Source organism: Mastomys coucha, unplaced genomic scaffold, assembly GCF_008632895.1.
Source record: "Mastomys coucha isolate ucsf_1 unplaced genomic scaffold, UCSF_Mcou_1 pScaffold6, whole genome shotgun sequence".
Taxonomy (NCBI): Eukaryota; Metazoa; Chordata; class Mammalia; order Rodentia; family Muridae; genus Mastomys; species Mastomys coucha.
Window position 1 is genome coordinate 123343611 of NW_022196912.1, and position 4796 is coordinate 123348406.

The following is a 4796-nucleotide window of genomic DNA, read 5'->3' on the forward strand; positions in this document are numbered from 1 at the left end:
AAAGACCACCACACAAAATATTTATTGTAATTGTACGGCAGATATACTGCTAATTAATTTGGTGGTTCCTTAAAAATACAAGTGCTTGTAGGACTTAGCCCCTCCCTCACCCACAGCCCCCTCCTCAGTTTAGCTGCTGTGGTCCTCCTGGGCTCCTGCGTTTTTCTGTACATTTGCACATCTGTAAACACACATTTCCAGAGTTTATGACTGTTTCTCTCGTACAGAGGCTATTTCAGAGCTAGCATTCTTTTAGCATTTTTGTATCAGCTTGTTCCCCCCCCTCCAGAATTGCTTGACAATAAGAAAGATCCATAGCCTTTCTGATGACACCCAGCACCTCAGATTCTGTATACACGGGAGTTGATTTAACCATCTTACTGCCACCCTGAAATCTGGGGTCCTTTATCCTGGCAGGTGTAAGTAATTGCTGAGTGCTTTGGATCTGGGGGAAGAGCTCAGGAGTCCTTATGGCATTATTACAGATGAATGTATGAATGCATACGTTAGCGGGATAAAGGCAGTACGCCTCGCCTCGGACCAGCGATGGGAAAGTGTCTTGGAACAAAAGATCATGATTAATCTGGTCCATTGTAAAATCCAGACGTCCATTAAAAGACAATAGGTTTGCGCATTTCCCTCTTTTTAAGAGCTGTTTAATATTCCGGTGTACGTATGCAACACCCTGTTCTGTTATTGAAAATGCCATCTGTACTGTTCCCTTCCTGGAGAATGCGTGCAGATAGAAGCCTGGTCAACATCCTTCTCGTCAGGGCAGGTCATGGGTTCCTGTTTGTTCAATATGGTATTTAAAAAATAAAACCATGAATACATCCATAAAAGCATTATCTACAAGGATCAGCGAGGAGGGCATGCCACACACCCACATTTTAATTAATGTGATATAGCTCAACTGATGGCCGATTAAAAAGACCTGAGCTGTTTTCATTTTATGCCATTGCTGATAGCACCACAGAGAACATTCTGGTAGCCAAGCTGGTGAATACAGCTCTGTGTTTACCCCAGCCCCTAACAGGGGGCTAGCTGAGTAAATGGTTTGCACAGATTTATTTTCATTGAGCAATCTTTCTAAAATACCATTTTGCTACCATGTAGCCTTCCAATCCTCTAGCTGACTTCCCAGAGCTTCCGGGATGTGATCCAAGGGGAGAGGAAAAAAGGGGAAAAAAAAGCTTGATACAGAAGTCCTCGGAGCATCTGGCTCCTGGGCTTGTATCCTTCTGATACTCCCTCACCCTACCCCTGTCCCCTGCTGGACACATTGTGCTTATGCTGATGAACAGGCTTGATATCCACTAGTACCCGGATGGTTAGACTAGTGCCCCACCCTATGTCCAAAATCTCCCAGACCATGGTCTGGAACTGTGACATCTTGCCCATAGAATTTCCTATTCTAAGTCTCCCCCCCCTCCCCAATTCCATGTAATTAACAAAATGGGTCAGAGGTTAATCACCATGTTCTTTGTCCCTTCCAGAAGACCCTTTTGTGTTTCCCGAGACTGACTTCAGAGACCCCCCCTGTCTAGGCAGAGGGCCATTTCGCCTGCTGCGTGGTGCTGGTGAGTCTGCAGATCGCCGTAATACTGCACATGGATTGACACACTCCTGTGCACACATATTCATGCACCTCATTCATGATGAATTTTACATCGTGACTATAATCTCTCAGCTTGCTCCTTGCCCTCTAGTCCCTGGATATAGGAAGGGGAAAGAGCAGTGACAAATCAGCTATAAAACATATAGGGCTGAGAGGTGACATGTGTGCCTTTGAGTCAGCCTTGCCTCCTAGGGTCAAAGGACACGGCCTGTATGTGTAGGGTGAGATGGCATCAGTACCCTTCCCTTCTTCGTATGGGAGTAGGCTTGTCAATCATAAGTAGCCATCTTAACTCCCATCCAGATATAGCATGGATTCAAGCTGTGTGTCCTTAGGTAGCCCAGGAGTGTCTCTGGGCTTTGGTTCCTTCCTTTCATTTTCCTTTAAAAATCCATAATCTCTCTCACACAGGCCCATTGAGATGTCACTGAGGAAAAATAAGTCATATAAGTCACCTGGCATAGGAACGCAGGCAGGGTACCCAGTAAAGTCTAGGTTTCCCTAGCCCAGCCCAGCCCAGCCCAGCCCAGCCCAGCCCAGCCTAGCCCAGTCCAGCCAGGTACCTCCCATGCCCTCCCTCTTCAAGGCAGCTCTGCCTTTTCAGGGAACAAGACTGACAGACACAGAGCAAAAAGCCTCCAGAATGTATAAGGCCCCCTGGCTCCCCCCGCCTGAGCCCCCAGCCTCGTATACACCCTCCCAGGGCACCCCTGTTCTTTCTCAAACACCTGGGGTCAGCCCAGATACCCTACTGCTTTTAATTGGGGGTCTCCTGTAGTTTGGTAGTGAGTGATTCTTATTTTCATATAAATAAATCTAAGAAATCAGATTGCTTACAGGCAGCATTTCGGGGCTCTTATTTCACTGCCTTCAGCATAAATGACTCCTGAGAAATAGTCAGGAGTGGGGGTGGTCTCCAGATGACCCCCAGAAAGCTTAGCTGCTCAGTGGCGCAGAAAAGCCAGGCCCCTGACTCACTGAGCCGTCTGTGTGCTGCACGCTCAGGAGAAGTGGGACTTGCCTGTCGCCTCTTACACAGAAGGGACCCTCCTTGTTTGCCTGCACAAAGGCGCCTCTCTCTTCAGTGTTTTTCTTTCTTCAATGGTCAGGCAGATGGTTTCTCCGTGTGTGCGACCCTGCTTTCCACAGAAACCCATTTCTCAACTCCCTAAAGCCTGCATTTCATCCCTGTGCCTTGAGCAATGGGAGTTATCAGAGGTGGAGTGTCCCCTCCCTACCTAGCAGGGGCTAAAGGGCTTGCTGCCCTGTAACCCCAGCTCTTAGCCTGGACTTCGGGTGGCTTTTCAAATTCACAGGGAATCACATCTGAGCCCAGTCAGGGTCTTCAGTCACCTCTCACCAGAAATCCTTAATTATAAACCTGTGAGAGCGTGTGTCGACGCACTTCTGCATGCAGGCATGCACACTCATGCACGCTGGGCCCCCAGGGCCCTCTCCCCACATAAAAACAGCAAGGGCAGTGACATGTGTGAATGTCACATCCCCAAATGTCAAATGTCCACATCCAGAGTTGTCAACAAATCCTTTAATCACAAAACAACACCACAACAGCACCACCAATAAAATAACACAACGCCAGAGCTCTGGGGGTCCAGACTGCCCCCCCCCCGAAAACTTAACCCAGAAGCAGCCAGGCAATCTATGTGGACACTGGCTCTCTGACCTGCAACACGATGCTGCCCCCGCTTGGCGGGCCAGAGCAGCAGAACGACCTTGAGGCCCCCAGATCCGGTTGTCAGGAACTGGACAGTCAGGCAGCAGCAACCAGTTGCTCAGACAGTTCTGTCATTTGCATTTCTTTTCCTGCCGTTTTGGAAAATTTTTTCTCCATGGAGATGTGCCCACCTCAATATTTAATCAAGTCAGGTCATCCTGATTATTTCACAGACAACAAACTCCAGCCACCCTCACAGCTGTCCCATGAAAGTACACTCTCACACATAATGCACATATACTGAGTCCAAGCCCCAGGAGTAACGGCAGCAGTCTCCCATAGAAACTACGTAGCACAGGTGTGTCTGGCTGAGAGGTACATCTGCAAAAAGCACCCGACCATCCATAGCCCCTGGTGAACCCCCCACTAATAAACTAGCATCGCAGAACACAGCCATCAGCGTGCAGGCTCCTTAGTTCCACCCCTGGGTAGGCTGCTTTCCCAAGCCCCCCCAGCCTATTCAGGTCATGGTGCAGCAACCCTCTGACTCTGTGGCTAGGGTTTAGCCTCCAGACAAGTGGCTTGCTTTTCCTATGACCAGCTGACACCTCAACCAGACATACCCGTCTTTCAATGCCCCCCCACCCACTTTATGAGACTGTTACCTTACAGATGATTCAGCGCAGCACGCCTGGACCTGAAAGCAGGCAGAGAGGACTCTTAGCCTCTCTAGCTGAAGCTCCCTTAAGAAGGATTTGGACAGCTCCACCAACCCCCCACTTTTCCGAAGCACTCACCCACAGTCACAGTGCTGACCCTCAGTGCCTCAGTGGTACTACGCTGCCTATCAGGGTGCCATTGCCATTTCACCCCTGGCAAGGTCAAGGCAAAGGTCACCCACCCTTGTCCTGACCCCAGCCAGGTCCTCTCCAGCCAGCCCCACTTGTCTGCTCAGGACTGGATCCTGTGGTTGCTTCTCAAAAGCCTGTCTCTTTGGGCTGTCAGACAGCTAGAGAAACCTGCTGCAGTTCCCCATCACCTACCGGCCTGCCTCTCTGCTCGGGTGCCTCCAGTCAGAGTGAGCTCTCTCTCCCCAGCAGCTTGCTTGGGGGCTCACGTACTGAGACGCTCCTCACAGCCCTCCCCTGTCTCCTGCATCAGCCTCCGCAGCTCCACAGCAGCCTGCTTACGTCTCGGCCCTCAGGTCTTTACAGGAGGCAGGCTCCCTCTCTTCAGGGTCCTCTCTGTGCTGTCGTGAATAGCAAAACCCCCCACCCACCCAGAGAATAAATTTGGGGCCTCTACACCTGTCTGGGGATGCTTCTCCCTTTCTCCTCGGCACTTGGATACAGAGCTTCTTGCCCTGCTGTTCTTCCACTAGCCCAGGGGAGGGCGTGGTGCTCTTCTCAGGGGAGGGGGGACAGCTGCTCTGTCTCTAGCTGTTAATCAGCTCTGAGACCCTCTCTCTCTCTCTCTCTCTCTCTCTCTCTCTCTCTCTCTCTC

At 50.4% G+C, this 4796-nt stretch overlaps 1 protein-coding gene, 1 long non-coding RNA gene and 1 other non-coding gene across 16 annotated transcripts in view; 2 read left to right on the forward strand and 1 right to left on the reverse strand.

Annotated features, from left to right (window-relative positions):
* Rtl1 (retrotransposon Gag like 1) overlaps window positions 1-4796 on the reverse strand; it is a 27994-nt gene that overhangs the window by 16570 nt on the left and 6628 nt on the right. The window lies entirely within an intron of this gene.
* Window positions 1-4796, forward strand: part of LOC116079626 — a 68679-nt gene that overhangs the window by 12449 nt on the left and 51434 nt on the right. For all 14 annotated transcript variants that reach the window (XR_004114079.1, XR_004114081.1, XR_004114078.1 and 11 more), the window contains exon 7: window positions 1497-1580. This is a non-coding gene — a long non-coding RNA (uncharacterized LOC116079626). The remainder of the gene's footprint in view (window positions 1-1496; window positions 1581-4796) is intronic.
* On the forward strand, window positions 537-613 carry LOC116081363. Its single transcript, XR_004114852.1, has one exon. It is a non-coding gene; the product is annotated as a small nucleolar RNA SNORD112 (small nucleolar RNA).